Source organism: Anser anser (assembly GCF_964211835.1).
Source record: "Anser anser genome assembly, chromosome: 2".
NCBI classification, from domain to species: domain Eukaryota; kingdom Metazoa; phylum Chordata; class Aves; order Anseriformes; family Anatidae; genus Anser; species Anser anser.
The window spans coordinates 191843-210334 of NC_139721.1; the positions used below are offsets into that span (position 1 = coordinate 191843).

The 18492-nt window shown below is 42.5% G+C and overlaps 1 protein-coding gene and 2 long non-coding RNA genes across 7 annotated transcripts in view; 2 read left to right on the forward strand and 1 right to left on the reverse strand.

Moving 5' to 3' along the window:
• The window catches only part of LOC310895267, a 67370-nt gene extending 66010 nt beyond the window's left edge, over nucleotides 1–1360 (forward strand). The window contains exon 2 of the long non-coding RNA XR_014580594.1: nucleotides 1003–1360. This is a non-coding gene — a long non-coding RNA (uncharacterized lncRNA). The remainder of the gene's footprint in view (nucleotides 1–1002) is intronic.
• Nucleotides 1–11590, reverse strand: part of FAM83H (family with sequence similarity 83 member H) — a 30330-nt gene extending 18740 nt beyond the window's left edge. Inside the window, exon 1 of one of the 3 annotated variants that reach the window (XM_083826322.1) lies at nucleotides 11458–11590. The gene's annotated coding sequence lies outside the window, so the exon portion shown is untranslated. Of the gene's footprint in view, nucleotides 1–11207; nucleotides 11429–11457 lie in introns of those variants that run through there. The other 2 variants (XM_083826323.1, XM_083826325.1) reach the window with 2 other exon arrangements.
• Nucleotides 11591–12525: 935 nt separating this feature from the next.
• LOC310895266 lies at nucleotides 12526–15872 on the forward strand. Of its 3 annotated transcripts, XR_014580592.1 has the most exons (3): nucleotides 12543–13374; nucleotides 14145–14210; nucleotides 14400–15872. It is a non-coding gene; the product is annotated as an uncharacterized lncRNA (long non-coding RNA). The 3 variants fall into 3 exon arrangements; XR_014580590.1 differs by lacking the exon at nucleotides 14145–14210 and having other exon boundaries at nucleotides 12526–13374; XR_014580591.1 differs by having other exon boundaries at nucleotides 14145–15872.
• Nucleotides 15873–18492: the final 2620 nt, after the last annotated feature.

The following is an 18492-nucleotide window of genomic DNA, read 5'->3' on the forward strand; positions in this document are numbered from 1 at the left end:
CATGGAATTACACTTGACCTCATTGGTTATTCTGGTACTCATTAGGTTTTGAAATGGTTGTTGGGATACAATCTCCTTTTTCTAAGTACTAAATGGATTCTTAGTATGTGTAAAAACTAACTGTGATGCATCTGTTTATCAAGTGACCCAAGATGTTCTGTATACGTGCCCTATTATTTTTATTGACCTCCCCAATAATCAAGTATCTAAAGGCTTTATCACAAGTGCTTTTATTTTATTGATCAAAATATTAAATAGAGATAAACCCTAACACTGAAATTTTTGAAAATCTGCTAAAAGCAAACCTATCCAATGATGACTATTTTTTGAAACAAAGCAATATTTTAAAGTGTGCATTTTAATTTTAAAATATCTATTGTCTAGTCGATATCATAACTGTTTTTTAATAAATTAAGAGTACATGAAGGGGGTTAGCTTAGCACTGAATATTGCCAGCCATTGAAAATCTGCCTTGAATTTTGCAACTCATCATTCCACCGTCTCATTCTACCTGTAGCTGTGGTCAGCTGTATCAAAGGAACATGAAAAGCTCTAAATACATTTACCTAGTTGCACCATGAGGAAAACTACTTGCTGATTCCTTCAGACAAGTCCTGCAATATCAGAAGTGATTATCAATTTTATTTTAATATATGCATGGAAGAGCAGTAACCATGCAGCACACAATACTATACAGAAATTCTGACTGGTAGAATCCAGCAGAGCAGAGTGTGTAGAGTAGAGAAGTACAAACACAAAGAGCAGAAAAAGAGCAAAACAATCTATCAGCTTGCACACTGTAGGCTTTTTCACACTGGTGAATACATTCCTCCCAGTAACTGTAGTTAAATATATATATTAGATAGATTTTATTTTTAAAATACCAGTGTCCTGGTTCCAGTTAGGACAGAGTTAAGTAGCTCATAGTAGCTGGTAGGGTGCTATGTTTTGGATTAGGATGAGAAGAGCGCTGATAACATGCTGATGTTTTAATTGTTGCAGAGCAGTGTTTACACCAGGCCAAGGACTTTTCGGCTTCTTGCTCTGTCCTGCCAGCGAGCAGGCTGGGGGTGCAGCAGGAGCTGGGAGGGGACAGACCCAGGACAGCTGACCCAAACTGGCCAAAGGGGTATTCCATACCATCTGACGTCATGCTAAACAATATATAGGGGTGGCTGGCCGGGGTGGGGGGGCCGGCTGCTCGGGAATAGGCTGGGCATCGGTCAGCGGGTGGTGAGCAATTGCATTGTGCATCACTTGTTTTCTTACACATTATTATTGTTAATACTATTACCATTATCACTATTATTATTATTATTGTTATTATTATTTTCCTGTCTTAATAAACCGTCTTTATCTCAACTCACAGGCTTCACTTTCCCGTTTCTCTCCCCCCATCCCAGAGAGGGAGGGGGGAGGGTGAGCGAACGGCTGTGTGGTGTTTAGCTGCCAGCCGGGTTAAACCACAACAACCAGATATCTGTGAGTCAACCATTTTCTTAGCAAGCTAATTCAGTGATCATTTACTTTTCCTTCTGTGACAATGCATCTCTTTTCAAAGTCAAATTAATCTTTATCTTCAGATTTTAACTGTTATAATGCCTCCATGAGCAAAACTGAAAAATTACCTATTACCACATCTTCTGTGTCTTCAAGTAAATCACTTCTCAGCTTTCTCCATGATAAGTTGAACTTTCTGTCTTGGTAGGGCGTGTTTACTGACCCTGAAAAATGTCTGGGGCTTTTCCTTATGAATTCTCCGAACTTTGGAAATGTAATCCATCTTTGTATCACAATACCAAAACAAGGAACAGTGTACTTCTAGTGACTTTCATCTTACACTACATTTCATGGTAAAATGACTAAATCTTCAATTCTAACCTTTATTCTGGATTTATGTGTATTGTTTTACATCTTACTACTAAAAATACATTTAACAGAATCACAGAATGGTGAGGTTGGAAAGGACCTCTGGAGATCATCTAGTCCAACCTCCCTGCTCAAGCAGGGTCACCTAGAGCACATTGCACAGGACCATGACAAAGCAGGTTTTGAATACCTCCAGGGAAGGAGACTCTACAACCTCTCTGGGTAACCTGTTCCAGCGCTGTGTCGCCCTCACAGTAAAGAATTTTTTCCTCATATTCAGATGGAACTTCCTGTGTTTCAGTTTGTGCCCATTTTTTCCTGTCCTATTGCTGGGCACCACTGAAAAGAGTCTGGCCCCAACATCTTGTCACCCTCCCTTAAGATATTGAAATACATTGATAAGATCCCCTTTCAGCTTTCTCTTCTCCAGGCTAAACAGGCCCAGCTCCCTCAGCCTTTCCTCCTAAGAGATGCTCCAGCCCCCTACGCATCTTCATAGCCCTTCACTGGACTCCCTTCAGGAACTCCAGTAATCAGATTGTGATGTTGCACTTAATATATATATGATATTTACTGTTTCAACTTAATATATAACGATATCTACTGTTTCGACAAATTTTACATTATCCTTGAATGTTATCAGATTATTTACTGATTACCTAAACTCCTTATCAAACTCCTGAGCAGCACTGGACAAAGACTCAATTGCTGGGAAGTCTGATAGCAATGAACATTGTTAATACCTTCTCTTTAATGATCAATAGTAATAAATTACTATTTCATTATCTACCTAACACACAAAATCTGTTAACATAATGTAGGATTTTTAATCATATTTCAGAAAGTAGTTATTTAGATTATTTGAAGAAATTTGGGCTCATTATAATAAACATACACCATCACCAACCCAAACTGCATATTCACTTGAATGCCAGAGGGCATATAATTATATCATTTTTTCCCTTTGTATAAATTACCTTGCACCAGCAACACGTGGTTTCATTTGCATTATGCTGGTTAATATGCATTATGCTGGTGCTCTTTCACCTAGGTTTGTTATTTTTTTTTCCAAAGTTACCTGCATTTCTCTCTAGATTTAATAATTTCAGTGTTTATTTATTTTCAGTAAATTTTATGAGAGATCTTATCAATGGCCTTTTGAAAGTAATGTACTTTTATCCACTGAATGATTTTAGCATATTCATCCAACTAACAACTGGCCATTAGGGTACAGACTCAATATACAATTACTGTGAAGTAAGCTGTTTTTGTGGAAACCTAATGATCCACTGTATCTACCATGCACTTTTCTTGTCATGAGTGAAAGGCAATTACTTCTTCAACATAAGTGAACTGTAATACCTTGCATTTACGACAGAGAACTTTACAGTAAGGGTACATGCATATAGGTAGTTGCTATGAAATAGTTACTCTGTGATGACGTGTTATAGTACAAAGCATTTTTGTGTGCAGCCATGTCCTTAATCTGAAACTATATTCAAAACAACATATTTCAAGCAATTTTCTCTCTGTAAATTACTGAGATGACTTTTCCTCATCTAAATGATGCTGATTTAGATCATAATCCTCCAGAAAGGTTATAGTTTTTCCCAATCCCATTCCATACAGTGTACTATACTATAATCCTACGTACTGAGTTCTTTAGCACTAAATATCTCTACTATAAAAGCCCCTCTGCACATCTCTGCACTTCACCTGCCCTTTCCTCATCTCTATTTATTTATTTACTTTCTGGCTTCTCTAGATAAAGAATCCCAAAATTCTCAGTCTCTCCAGAATTCATTCTATGTCTGAACCCTCTCTTTAATATATATTCCTGAAATTGAATGACCAAGGGAGAATAGAGCATAAAAACAGCTGTACAGGTTCAGATCAGATGTCTTGGTAGCCTAGAATCTAATCTCCAATGGGGTCTGAGAGCAGATGATGTGAAAAATATATAGGGACAGGCCAAGCATTTATAATGCTTCACCAGCTTCTCTAATTCAATGTTAGCTTCTTGAGGTTCAAGAACTTCCTGAGCCAGATATGCTTTAATGACTGTAGACAGCTTCAAAGGATTTTACTATCATAAACTCACATAGAGTTTTCCCAAACCCATATACAATTTCAGCATCTACAACAGCCAGAGGCAAGGAGTTCTACAGCTCAGCTATAAAGAACAGTCTCCTTTGTTTTAGAATCTGCTTCTTGCTCTTTGTCTTTTGCTTTTGATAAAAAAACAGTATCTACTGAACTTCATCGTGCCCCTCTGATTTTATATGTCAACTCCCTCCTCAATCATCACTTTTCTAAATGGAGAACTCTAACTTATTAAACTGTTTATTACATGTTTGCAGCTTTACGTCTCTAGTCTAGTCTCTTCTCTGAATTTTTCACTTCTACTGTGTAATTTTTTGAGATGATGGGAATGGAGCTGCACGATGAAAGTGAAATATATATAAATATATTTATATACAGTGGTATAATCATAGAATATCCCAAGTTGGAAGGGACCCACGAGGATCATCAAGTCCAACTCCTGGTTCCACACAGAACCATCCAAAAATCAAACCACCTGTCTCAGAGCATTGTCCAAATGCTTCTTGAACTCCAGCAGGCTTGGGGGCCATGATGACTTCCCTGGGAAGCCTGTTCCACTGCCCAAAAACCCTCTCAGTGAAGAACCATTTCCTAATATCCAGCCTGACCCTCCCCTGTCACAGCTCCATGCTGTTCCCTTGGCTCCTGTTGCTGTTACCAGAAAGAAGAGATCAGTGCCTGCCCCTCTGCTCTGCTAGTGAGGAAACTGTAGCAATGAGGTTGTCCCTGAGTTTCCTCTTCTCTAGGGTGAACAAACCAAGTGAACAAACCTCAGCTAATTCTCATATGTCTTCCCTTCTAGACCCTTCACCATCTTTGTTGTCCTCCTTTGGACACTCTCCAATTGTTTTGTAACCGTCTTATATTGTGGCACCCAAAACCATACACAGTACTCAAGGTAAGGCTGCACCAGCACAGAGTAATGTTTTATGTTGTGTTCCTTTCATAATATTCTATTTTATTATGGACCACTAAGAAGCAATGATTATCCTGCTGATTTATAGGACAGGATTACTATGGTTTGTTTCTTTCTTTCAGTCCTGCTGTTGCTGAATGGTTCTAGTGGCAAGAAACTAATTTTCCTGAATCCCAAGTGGATACAGGCAAGTATACTTGCTGATTTCAATCATTTTTCAGTTATAATAAAAGATTCTGATCGGGAGTCAGAATCCCATTGTTGCTAGATGCAATTATTAAATTGGTGCTTGCTTAAGAAGATTTTGTAATCTAGACCCCATTAGACATGATATACAGATGGAAAACAAGCAAAGGGTGCAAAGGAACAACAGGGAGATGTGCAAATTTAGCATTTTACATATCAGTAGTTTTGGAATTATGTGGTTTATAGGCACTGTACTACAGCTAGCTTCTACAGGGAGACAGGAAAAACAATTTTTGATGGAGTTTTTTAACATAAGGAGAACCATCACAATGCCTAAAGAAAAGGCAAAGTAATACCTTTGCATGCATGAGACAGATAAAGTCTTATAGAGAACATCATGCTCCACGATAAAGAGTAAATGAATAAAGAGAAAGAAAGTTGTGAATTTACTTTTACAGAGATTCCAGACTAGCTTTCATTTATCATTTGACAAGTCACCACACTGGATCCCATTTTCCCCATACAAAGCTGCAGTGTCACACAAAATTGGCATTTCATGAAGTCTGGAAGAAAATAGTGTTGATTCACAGTGTCCTCTATTTTTTTGTTCTAGAAGGCAGTTGTTATTACTTGGAATTTCATGCAGTTGTCTGCTTTCCTAAATTGTTTATTATTTATCCAGCCCGAGGAAATGGCTTGAAGCTACAACAGGTGAGGTTCAGGTTGGGTATCAGGAAAAGGTTCTTCACTGAGAGGGTGGTTGGGCATTGTAACTGGCTCCCCAGGGAAGTGGTCACAGTACTGAGCCTGCCGGAGTTCAAGAAGTGTTTGGACAACGCTCCCTGACACATAGTCTGATTTTTTGGGTGGTCCTTTGGAGACCCAGGAGTTGGATTCGACGATCCTTGTGGGTCCCTTCCAACTCAGGATATTCTATGATTTCATAAAATCATGCTCACAAATTTGTAAGTATCAAAAGCACCAGTCATGAATGAGAACTTTACTATATTAGGTACAGAATGAACCCAGACTACAGAAGTCCCTTCCCAAGAAATTCTTCCTCTAAGTATAGTAGAATACAGACAGGTACAGAGAAGCAGTATAAAGAAACAAGTATTCAGTACACTGGCTCCTCAGAAGTTACTTTTTAGCATGCTAATATGGGACTCCTGTTTTTCTTCAGGAGGAAGCTGAAGGAGAAAAGGAAGGCAGACTTTGTAGCTGTTTATGAGTAACTCCTCCCATGCTTAGGGGCAGTGGATAAAGGAAAGCACGAAGGAGCTTTTTGAAAACTTAACAAGTAGGAGATGAAGGCAGATAAAATGGACTGATGAGAGACGGGATTCAATCTCTCAACAGCAAAGATTTCCCCCACCCATCTGCTTAGGCTTTCCCAAAGACACTGCATTGGTTGCTCCTGTGCCAGTGCACCTCTGTACGTGTAGTTACTAATGTAATTGCTCCCCTCCCCAGCCAAAACACACTGGCAAGGGAGAAACAGGAGGACAGAAAGGAGCATGCAGCTATACCTTTGCAGTTATCAGGACCTGCTGATTTGAGGAGAGAGTCTTCTTGGGAAATTTCCTTCTGGCTTGGCCTGAGGTCTGGTTCTGTTCACACTGGTGTAATTGGGAGTGACTTTGTTTGATACTTACCACTAGCATTCAGTTTTGTGATCCAGTAAAGCTATCAGATCAGAGAATGTCACCCACTTAATACTGAAAACAGTATGAGATGATGTGATCACAGTCTACAAGTATCTCTGCACAGAAAAAGGTTGTCATAAGGAAATCTTTAATCTAGGCAGAGGAAGGAAAAGTGACAGATAAAGCTAGCTACGTAAAAATCCTCCCTTCAGACTAAAACTAAGATCAGAAAATGGAAAAATATAGACCTTGTTGGCTTGTGCATCATTCAATGCCTTTTGACATTGTTCCATTTCAGTGGACTTTAATTTTTTTTTCTAGAAGAGTACCATGAAATTCTAGTCTCGACAATGCTGTCTGAATGATCACTGTAAGATCACAAAGCCCTACATTAAAAAAAAAAAAAAGGCCTGCATTTTTCTTCATTCTCCTCTGTGCCAGGTGTGAATCAAAAGTGATGGATTGTATTTCTCCAGTCTAAGCAAAAGTAAACTGGCTCAGTGTTTCCTTTCCCTCTCATCTGCTGCTGCCTGATGTCAGCCCCCAGTGATGCCTCAGCACCTCAGGCTGGCTCTATCTTCCTTTCCAATGCTGACTCCAGTGCTTGTTGTTACGTGTTTTGCCTGCATGGCGAGTTCCTAGTCTGCCTCTCTCAGATGATGACTTCCCTGGCTGGACCTGCTTCTCTGCTTTAAGACACTCCCAAAAGCTGAGGTCTTTACAGTGTTCTATACACCAGCAGAGGAAACTGCCTGAGAGGAAGCAAAGGCTGTCTCATACATGTTGGAAAGGGGTAGTAAGATACGATCTCTGCCCAAGACCCCATATTTATATGCAAGTATATACACAATTTGCTGAGCTTAAACACCTTGTCTTTTCATTGCCCTGGATAACAGCAAGAAAAGAAGGGCAACTTAAAAGTATTTAGTTTAGCCTGGTAGTTTCCAAACACAGCCACAAAACCTCTCTCAACTAGCAGCATTTGCCAAACTCAGGTGAAGAAATGAATCAGTGATTTTGAGCGTCATCAAAGTTACATCCTGTAGAAAAATGTGAAGCAGTGATTTTCAAACTGTGATCCAGAAGGCAAGAATGAGCAGGCCACAGCTGGCCCATACAGTCATGTTAAATGACATCACGTATTTCCTTATGATGGGCTGTGAAAAATTTTCAGAATTCCAAAATATTCTGAACCCCCAAAGTCTAGAAACAAACTATTTAAAAATTATATTTGGCTTGATAAAATAGAAGATAGGAAAATAGGTTGCTAATATTCTGGGAGGGTCAGCTTTAGGAGAGAACAGTATTGCCTATGGTAAAACTACTTGGGCTGGCATTGTGGTAACAAGACATGGAAAATGTTGGTTTGCTCTCAAGAAAATGCTGTAGTAGGTAAACGACTGGGGGGTGGACCTGTCTCCTGGAATACTGTTTGAGGTGTTTGGGGTTTTTTTTTTGTTTGTTTGTTTTTAATTCTGCATTGTGTAATGGAGGGATGGCTAGTGCTTTGTAATCCTGCTGCAGCAGTCAATTAATAGTGACAGCTATGCTCATCCTTTCTAAGAGCTACTCCTATGGGTGCTAGCTTTCTGTACTAAGTATTAAACTTCTTCTGAGAAAGGGTTTCTCAATTTAAGGCCTCTTACTTGCCAATCTCATAGTGACGTTCTTGTAGATTAGAAACTTGATATAGTGTAGAGAACTTTCAGTTTTCAAGGGTACTCCAGAATTTCCTGGTTTAGAAATAATGTATTACCATGGAAATTTTACAAGAGCTGTGGCTGGAAAAACACTGGGTGCTGGACCACACCGGAGACTTAATTACCTTCCTATTAACTGCTCTTCTCACCAAGTAAGGCTTAGATATGTTCTGCAGAGCAGTCTGGTGAAATGCGGGCAGTACTCTGAATTAGACACTTTCTCAGCCACAGCTGCATCTGCTAAATCCTCACAGCAATTATCCTTCCTCTTTCGATCTTCCTTTCTGTATTTTCTGCTGAAGTCTCTGTGTTCACATTCTAAAGCTCTCTTGGTTGTAGGCTGTAGGCTCAAAGCCTGGGTTACTGTTAAAATTTCTGTTTAGAAGATAAAAATATGAAATTTATTATTCCTATTACAATGTCATATATATAACTATAGGCTTTTTCTTCTGGTTATCTGGGCAGCCTCTACTATCACCCTATGTCAAAGCATCTGAGTGAATGTGATCCCATTCTTTACTCTAGATGGTTTTATATGCATCACAGTCCTCATTTTAAAAAACACTATATTAGCCTGCTGTGGTCTAGGAGTTTAATTTTGTCTGAAGTCACAGTCACCAGATAAAAAATTGCTTCAACTCATTTAATCAGTTTGTTTACTGAGCTTCCAGAGATTACAGCTTTACCTTCCATATTACATACATTTGCTAGCTCACCCTATGAACTGATATAATAAACTCAATGACCAAGGTGAGTAGTAAACATACTGTGTGCTACCGGCATGTGACAGAGCAGAACTGGGAATCTGGTCAGCACTTCAGACCACCTGCTGGACTCCCATTCACCTCTGCTTGCTACTCTGTGCAAGGGATCCCACAAAATATTCTTTGCTGTAGCCATACATTTGGAATGTCCATGGGATCTTCCTACAGCACAGTGGAAAGGAAAAGTAAAACAAAAATTACATGTCATAATTTTCCTTGTGAAGTGGTTATTGAGACAGTGTGTCAGGATGTCAATCTTAACTGTCTTATGCAATAAAGAGCATGAAGTGGTATGTGTAAATCCAGCCTGCAGAAAGTTACTAGGCCAAAATTTGATGTTTACAGCTACTTATGTATGCTAAGACAAACTGAAAACTGAAGTGTGATTCTGCATGCAAAAGGGGCCTCTACAGAGATTACCTGAAGTGCTGGCAACACTTATGCCAAACTTACTCTTTTTCAGTCAAGCCTTTTGCTTGTTCCTTCATGCACTAGAGAACATGTATAACCTCAAGAAAAAGGCCAAATAATGTAACATATAATTTGGAGGACAACTGCATGCAACCCTTGGCCTTTACTCTACCCCGCACTGTGGCTTAGATTTTAGAAATCCATTCACAAAACTGTTCTTCCTCATTAAGGCCTGCCAAATGGGGCATGATAAGCAGTCCAAAAGTTTTCCACTTATAAAATAGAAATAAGTCCAATACTACAAGGTTTGGGGCTAAATTTTTGTTGCTCAGAAAATTAAGATTGTCTGAACAATAAGATAGAAAATGCAGGTATCTGCTTCCTGTTCTATGATCCTACTCTGTCACAATCAAACCAGACTCTGGTATGACATTTTTGTTTTTTCTTTCGGCATGCAATTTTCCCTGCAGCCACACCATAAGCAAAACTTTTTTCTTCCTCAGTATACTCCTGTTTGCACTGCCAGGTGACAAGCAAATACAGCTCTCAGAAATTCATATACATCTCTGAAGCCCCTCAAACCAATGGGAGTTAGGCCAAAATTAATATAACTTTGCCTCACCAAACTGCAACCCTCCTGTGCCCCTGCAAAGGGGTGAAGAGGTGCTATATTTTTTCTGTCTGCTTGTCTCTTTCTTTACTGGTTGTTCAATGAAAACACATGCTATTGTAAGCTGTGCAAAGGGATACCGACCACCAGTGTTCTGCAGTGTTTGTCACTGCTCTGCTTGGGGGCTGGTTTGTTGCCTAGAGTTGTTACTCCTGTATTTACAGCTGAGCTTATTGTAACTTTCATGAATTAATTTCTTTCAGCAAAATAAGGTTTTTAAAAGCTTCTGTCCCTCTCCAAGTGCCTCCTTCCCCTCTAACTGTTTTAGAAGATAGAGAACGTTGGTCCTCGGGCCAGACAAAAGCCATAATTGAATTCTATTGACCTCAGTCATTTTAGTGTCACGAATACAAGACCTTCCCCTTCCTCTCTGCGTACACACAAAACCAGAAGGCTCACATCTGTGGAAAAAATGAGCTATATGCGTGTGTGCCTGTGCATGCATGTGTCCACACGCATCTGTCTGTGCTTTTGCATGTACGTGCATGAATGTCTGTGTCGCTGCTTGCAGGCCATGTCAGCAGACAGCTACACACCCATGCATGCGGAGTGAGGTCAAAGCAAGTATGGGTGCAGTGGGCCTCAACAGATGTCTCACGGCTCTTTGCCTACTGCAGACCTTGGCCCTTCCAGCCCTACAACCAGCGAAGTCCTCATCCCAGTCACCTGAGCACACATGCCTACAGGGTTTTCTGTCCAAGGAGATGGCCAGCTCAGACTCTGCCGTGGGAAGCTGAGTCAAGCTGTGAGATCTCTTCATGAAGACAGGGCTAAGTCTGGAAATGTACCCTCCCTGGGGCTTTCTCAAAGGAGATGGGCCACAGGCTCAGCGAAGCATTCACTGAGAAGTTTTGATCAGGCTACCTAAGGAACGAGAGGTCTCTTCCCTCACTAGCCACAATGCCTTCCGACTGTGCTGGAGCATTCTCCCTCCCCACTCACCTCTTCTGTCTCCTACTGGGTTTCTCCTCCTACTGCAGCAGTCATGACACAGATGGGAGCTCCTGCTACTGGAACCTTTCGGCCCCACAAAGCAGCCATCTTCTGCCCACAAACTACCTGCAGAAAGTCCCTGCCCCAAATCCTAAGCACTGAGTCCTGCACAGAGGAGCAGGAGAGGACCTCCCCAGCCCCTGCCCACCACTTCACGAAGCCATTCAGGTACCCCACGAGGTGCCTGAACTTCTCCTACCTTCCCAGGTGAGCCAGGGCAGGTGGTGGGTCGTGCTCTCCAGCTCTCCGCTCCCCTGGACGTGCCTGCAGCCTGATTCACGGGCACCTCCAATCCAGCGAGAATCAAGCTCCACCCAGGGCAGAGGGTGAGTAAGAGCGAGAGAAAGGCAAACTCCGGAGAGTTATTCCCTCCCCAGGATTGCAGGGGAGCCAGAGATAAGGGCTGCACATTCCTGAGCCGCAGGCGGCCTCTCCCTTCCGTCTGCCCCGAGCCTGTCAGACCAGCTCAGGCCTGGGCCTTGGAGCAGGCCTGGGAAGCAGGCTCAGTACTGACAGCCGTGCAGGGACCCTGGCTGCCAGTCCCAGGTTTGGCCCATGCACACCGTAGTCCAGTAGCTGCCCTGGAATTGAGGGTTTGGGCTCAGCACAGACTTGCCATGCTCAGGGGTCCATGCTGGGGAGACCGTTGTGTTGTGCACTGTGCGGCCATAGGGCCCGGGCCATGGCACCATCACAATAGGAGTGATTGGAGTGCTGGACCCTCAGCCTCCCTCTTCCACAACAGGGCACTGGCATGCCTCTGAAAGGTACCTGAGGCCATGCCCATGCACCCCCATCTTCCTGGGAGCACCCTTAAAGAGTACCTGAGGCTTTACCCGCGGCCCCTCCTGTCTCCCTGGGGGTGCTGTGCAAAAGTGTAACCGAGGCCATAGCCGTGCCTCCCCCGTCTCCCTGCACAGCCCCCCCGCCCCATACACTGTCATTTGCACCCCGGCCTCGCTGGCAGAGGGGCTGTCCTGCTGGCACTGCAGCCGCGCGTGGAGTTGGGGCCAGCTTCAAGCGCAGGCTGAGAAGGGTTAAGCGAGATTCCCCGCAGCCCCGGGCGTGGCAGCTCCTGTTATTTCGCCTTTCATGTTCTATCTTATTCAGCCTGGCAACCGCCACGGCTGCTGTGTGCCGGGCGGTGCCCGGGCGGCTGGGAGGGCGCGGCGGGAGGCGGCTCCGCGGGAGGCGGCGGTGACTCAGGCCTGGCAGCCCGGTTCTGGCGGGCCCGGGCACCGCGGCGGGCGGGGGCGGGGGCGGGGGCGGGGGCGGGGCCGGGGCGACGCGGGCGCCATGTTACAGAGGCGGGGAGGGGAGCACCGTCCTGCCTCGGCGCTCGTTGACTTTATCCTGCTGGCGGCGCCTGGGTGCCCGCGCAGCGCAAGGACGGCGGGACCGGGCCCTGCGGCGGGAGGGCGTGGGGGGAGTCCGGGTACTGTGGCCGAGGGTGAGCGGCGCAGGAAGGCCGGGCGCGCCCGGGTTAGCCGTGGTGTGTGGTGCGTATGCACGCACAGCGCAGTCAGTGCGTGGCCGCGCATCCCGTACCGTCCGTGCCTGGGTCTTGCTTCCTTCTGTATGGTCATGTATGGTAATTTCGTGTGAGTATTACAAAACGTAATTTAATATTAAGGAGCCAAGACAGGAGGGGATGTCTTCAGAATTTGGAAATGTGCATGATTATACAGACTTCAGTAGCATCCTTGTGGGATATTTTTCAGAAGGAGCTTATTTCACTCAATGCAAAAGGATGGAGAGAGTTCCAACTGAGGAGGTAACCAGTAAATACAGCTTTTAATCATCCTTCACTGTGTTGCCCAGGGCATTATTCACCACACGCCACTTAAGCACCACACTGAATGGAGTTATTAACTTCCATGTAGGTGTTGCTGTGCTATTCATCAGTATACTACTGGAATGCTTAACAAACACCAATTAAATTCTAAGTACTCAATTGGGCTGTGATGGTGTGATTATCTCTATTTTGGAGGAAAGGAACTGGAGCAGGAATATTCTATTTACAATGCCCCACTTACTTTGAGTGCTTAGTTGAAGACTTCAAGAATCACAGCTTTTAGGAATACAAGGAATGCGGGATGGATGGCCACCTGTAGAGGTAAAACAATCTTAACTCTGTAGTTTCATATCTGTCAGTGATTTCAGCTACAAATAGATGCTTTCCAGCAGCACATCATGTGGCTAATCTCTGCTTTGTCTTGCTGTTTTCCTCTTCTCTTTGGCATAATTGTGTATGTCTTGGAATATTTTCCTTTGATAAAATTTTTATGTTGTTCTTGTTTTCAGTGTGTAGGTTGCTATCTTTGTTAGAAAAGGCAAGGTCAAATAAATGTTTTGAAATACAAGTAAGCCTAAGCAAATTTGCTCTCTGATGGAAAGTTCTGTTGTGCGATTGGGATGGTTATGACAATCTCCATCAAAATTTAGAACTTCAGGTGATCTTTGTATTTTCCATGTGCACGCCCTGGAGGTAAGAAGCACAACTTAGAATTTATCCAAAGGTGCTTATCCAAAGAAGCCATTGTAAGGAGTACTTGGTCAGTTTGATGATCTTGTGGTTAACACATTGCTGAGGAAATACTCTGCTGTATTCTGTAAAGTTAAAGCGTGATTGGTTAATGCAGTTGTTCAAAAGCATGAATAACTGGGGTCATCATCCACTGGGATAAGATTGAATCTTCTAGATAATCAAAGATAGGTGAATGTATTAGTTGTTGCTGTTATCTGAGTATAGATTAAGAAAGAAATCATAGAATAATTTTGGTTTGAAAGGTGTCATTGGAGACATATAGTCCAGCATCCCCATTCAATTCAGAATCCATTAGATCATGTTATTTAGTAGTATTTTCTGTGTTTTTTTTTTTTTAGTATCTCCAAAGACAGTGATCCCACAGCTTCATTCAGTTCCTGTTCCTAAGCTTGACCGCTCTCATGGTGATTTTGCTTTTTCTAACATTTAATTGAATTTTTTTATTGCAGCTGATGCCTGTGAGTCTGATAATGTCTAAACTACACACCGACTGCTCCAATTGTGTGTACCTTCAGCCAAAGAAAGGTATACATGATAGAAGGCTTTCCAAAATACTTTCATTTATCTAACATTATGACCATTTTCTTTCTCAGGTTCTGCTTTGACCAGCTGGTTTTCATCCATGAGCTGATCTGAACCTTCCGTAGGCAGGTTGTGCCAAGAGATGCACAGGGCTGTGTGCCATTTGTAAGCTGCTTGGCTTTGAGTCCATGTCATCTGGCATTTTCCCTAATGGCAAAGAAAACTAACATTGTAAGTGAAGAGTCTGTTGCAAAGATGAAGCTGATTCCTTCCCTGTGTGAAGTTATCAGCACTCCAGTTCTAATACGGAATCTTCAAGAATTGAAGAAGGATGTTTGTGAGATTCACAGACAGGAGTACAGCCTGGAGTGTGCTTCCTGAATTACCTAATACTCCGTCGACAATGCTAAAGAAGCAGTTTTAGCACATTTGTTGTAAAGAAATTTCAAGGTTCTTTCATATCTATTCATTAGTCTAAGGAAATTACATTGTCTCCTTTTTTTAAGTGAATAGTTTAAGATATAGTCCTGTCTTTATTTGTCCTTCCATTTAATTTTAACTGAAACAACATTCAAAAGGAGGTTATTTTTTTTAAGGTCAGAGTTTTTTTTCATGTTATCTTTTAGATAATATATCTTTCCTACTGTCAGGAAACTTTGAGGCCCAAAAAAGTGATGATACTGCCAATAGTGTCCTGGTAATGATATATGTATTTAAAGCAGAATTTATTTGACTCAACATTGGTGATTACTATGTAGGTGTCCACAACACGGCAAGTTACCCATGATTATTTTAGAGTCTGTGGAGGGCTTGTTACTATGTCAATGGAGCCTAGGATGCAATTCAGGCCTTCGAAAACAGAGAGGTGAACTGCAGCTAAACCCCACTGAGTACAGAGGGAGATGAATCAGCTACCTTAGATAGAAATACCTAAAATTAGATGGGATAAATAGCACTTCTAATCTGAAGATGAGATTTAGGTTGAGTTGAACCAAAGATGACTGTAAGGAAAGCAAGTTTCATTTCGTTTAGGTCTTTTTCCTGTATGATACTGAAATGTGAATTTTCAAATCCCCCTGAAGGTCAAATCAAGATTGGTTCGCAAATTTTTTTTTGTGATTGTTTCACAAAAATTTTCAGCAAGGTTTCAGTGTGTGGCTTTACAAACCTTTTATTCCTTAAATAATAATTATTTGTAATAAAGTTTAAAAATTACCTGTAAAGGAAAGTAAAATCCACGTAAACTCTGGCTCTAGTTTCTACCAGCAAGCAAGATCCCATTTGAAGTGTTCTTCTTGGGTACCGTATTTGAGGTGAATGTCAGTGTAGTGGCACTTGCCTTCATAGAGCTTATGGCCAGAAAAAACTATCACTCTTCTGCTTCAGTCTCCTATGTTATAACGTACATAGAATTTAGTCTTCTGCATTGAGTCTAGTAACCTGTATTTGACTTAAATATTTGTCAGTAATGCAACTAAAATAAACACATCACCTTTCAGTCTTCAGTAAATTAAATAAACAACATTTTAAAATCCCTTCTCCCATCCTTTAAACTGTATTTATTGAACTTTTTTCTTCTAGCTTAAAAATCTGACTATCAAACTGTACAGATACTTTTATTGTCAGGCTCACTACTGCTGTATACACAAATGAATCAGCAACATTATGTTATCATTATCAGCTCTTCCAAGTTTTCTGAACTTTAAATAGGTTTGACGTTTCCTGAGCCAGTGTCTGTTATACTCTGGAATGAAAATTATCTAGAATGGCTGATTTTAAGAAGGGAGCTCCTAACAGAGGTGGTCTCATTGCTAATGGTCTAAAATACTTCATCACACTTACAGCATTAGGGTATTACTTGCATCTTTCCAATCAATAACTAGAATCATAGAATATCCCAAGTTGGAAGGGACCCATGAGGATCATCAAGTCCAACTCCAGGCACCACACAGGTCTACCCAAAATTTCAGACCATGTGATTAAGTGCACAGTCCAAATGCTTCTTAAACTCCAACAGGCTTGGTGCAGTGACTACTTCCCTGAGGAGCCTGTTCCAGTGTGCAACAACCCTCTCAGTGAAGAACCTCTTCCTGATGTCTAGCCTAAACCTCCCCTGCCTCAGCTTGACACCATTCCCTCGGGTCCTATTACTGGTGACTAAAGAGAATAGATTGGTGCCTTCCCCTCCACTCCCCCTCGTGAGGAAGCTGTAGACCGCGATGAGGTGTCCCCTCAGCCTCTTTTCCAGGCTGAACAGGCCAAGTGACCTCAGCTGCTCATCATACATCTTTCCCTCTAGGCCCTTCACCATCTTTGTAGTCCTTCTCTGAACAGCCTTCAACAGTTTCATGTCCTTTTTGTATTGTGGTGCCCAGAACTGCACACAGTACTCAAGGTGAGGCCGTACCAGCGCAGAGTAGAGCAGGACAATCCCTTCCCTCGACTGACTAGCAATGCCGTGCTTGATGCACCCCAGGATGTGGTTGGCCCTCCTGGCTGCCAGGGCACGCTGCTGGCTCATATTCAACTTGCTGTCAACCATAACCCCCAGCTTTCTCTCTGTGGGGCTGCTCTCCAGCGTCTCGTCGCCCAGTCTGTACGTATAGCCAGGGTTGCCCCGTCTCAGGTGCAGGACCCAGCACCTGCTCTTGTTAACCTTCATGCAGTTGGTGATCGCCCAGCTCTCCAGTCTGTCCAGATCTCTCTGCCAGGCCTTTCCACCCTCAACAGAGTCCACAACTCCTCCAAGTTCAGTGTTACTGGCAAATTTGCTCAAAACACCTTCTAGTCCTACATCCAAATTGTTTATAAAAACATTGAGGAAGACTGGCCCTAAAATGGAGCCTTGGGGGATCCCACTGGTGACCGTCCACCAGCCTGATGTGTCCCCATTTACCACCACCCTTTGAGCCCTGCCCATCAGCCAATTGCTCACCCATCGTATGATGTTTTTGTTTAGCTGTATGCTGGACATTTTATCCAGTAGGATCCTATGGGAAACTGTGTCAAAAGCTTTACTGAAATCCAAAAAGATCACATCAGCTGGTTTCCCTTGACTGACTAGATGGGTGATCTTACCATAAAAGGAAATCAGATTTGTTAAACAGGACCTGCCCCTCATGAACCCATGTTGGCTGGGACCTACGACTGCATTGTCCCCCAGGTTCGCTTCAATAACTTCAGGGATAATCTTCTCCATAATTTTACCAGGCACTGATGTGAGACTGACAGGCCTGTAATTGCCAGGGTCTTTTTTCTTGCCCTTCTTGAAAATTGGTACATTTGCCAGCTTCCAGTTTACTGGAACCTCTCCAGGTTCCCAAGATCGTTGAAAAATAATTGAGAGAGGTCCCGCGATGATGTCAGCCAGCTCTCTAAGCACCCTAGGATGAATCCCATCCAGACCCATGGACTTGTATGGATCCAGGTGGCGCAGCAAATCCTGCACATGTTCAGGGGCAGTTGGGAGTTTATCATTCCCACCATCATGGTTCTCCAGCTCAGGGCACCCTGGGTCCCGAAGCCCATCATTAGCATTGAAGACAGAGGCAAAGAAGGTATTAAAGCTAAAAAGACCAAGAAGTTATCTTCTAGGTGCTTTAGGAACCTCCTGGACTTGCTCATGTCAGCTGTGTGGTAATCCCAGTTGACGTCCGGCAAGTTGAAGCCCCCCATAAGGACAAGGGGAGTTGATCTCAAGGCATCTCTTAGTTCCACAAAGAATAATTCATCAGCGTTGTCATCCTGGACGGGTGGTCTGTAATAGACTCCCACAACATCCCTTTTATTTGTTCCTCCCTTAATCCTTACCCAGAGGCTCTCATGCCATCGCCAACTTCAAGTTCCACACAGTCCAGCCCCTGCTTCATGTACATCACCACCCCCCCCCAACTATTAATAATGTTTTGCTGCCTTTTTATTCAGAAGGTTGGTTATGTTTATTTTTTCTTTATTATTTCCAAGATAATACTAGTTATTTTTAAGGAATTGTCATTCGATGCATTTGTTAATTTTTTATTTATTTATTTTTACTAATTTTATGTATGCATTATCATACTGGATTAATTTAGTAATACCTTTAGATAATTACTATTTGTGACTAATGTCTTCACCAGGGCTCTTTTATGCTGACTGCCTTTAAACAAAGAGCCAGTAGGAAAGAGA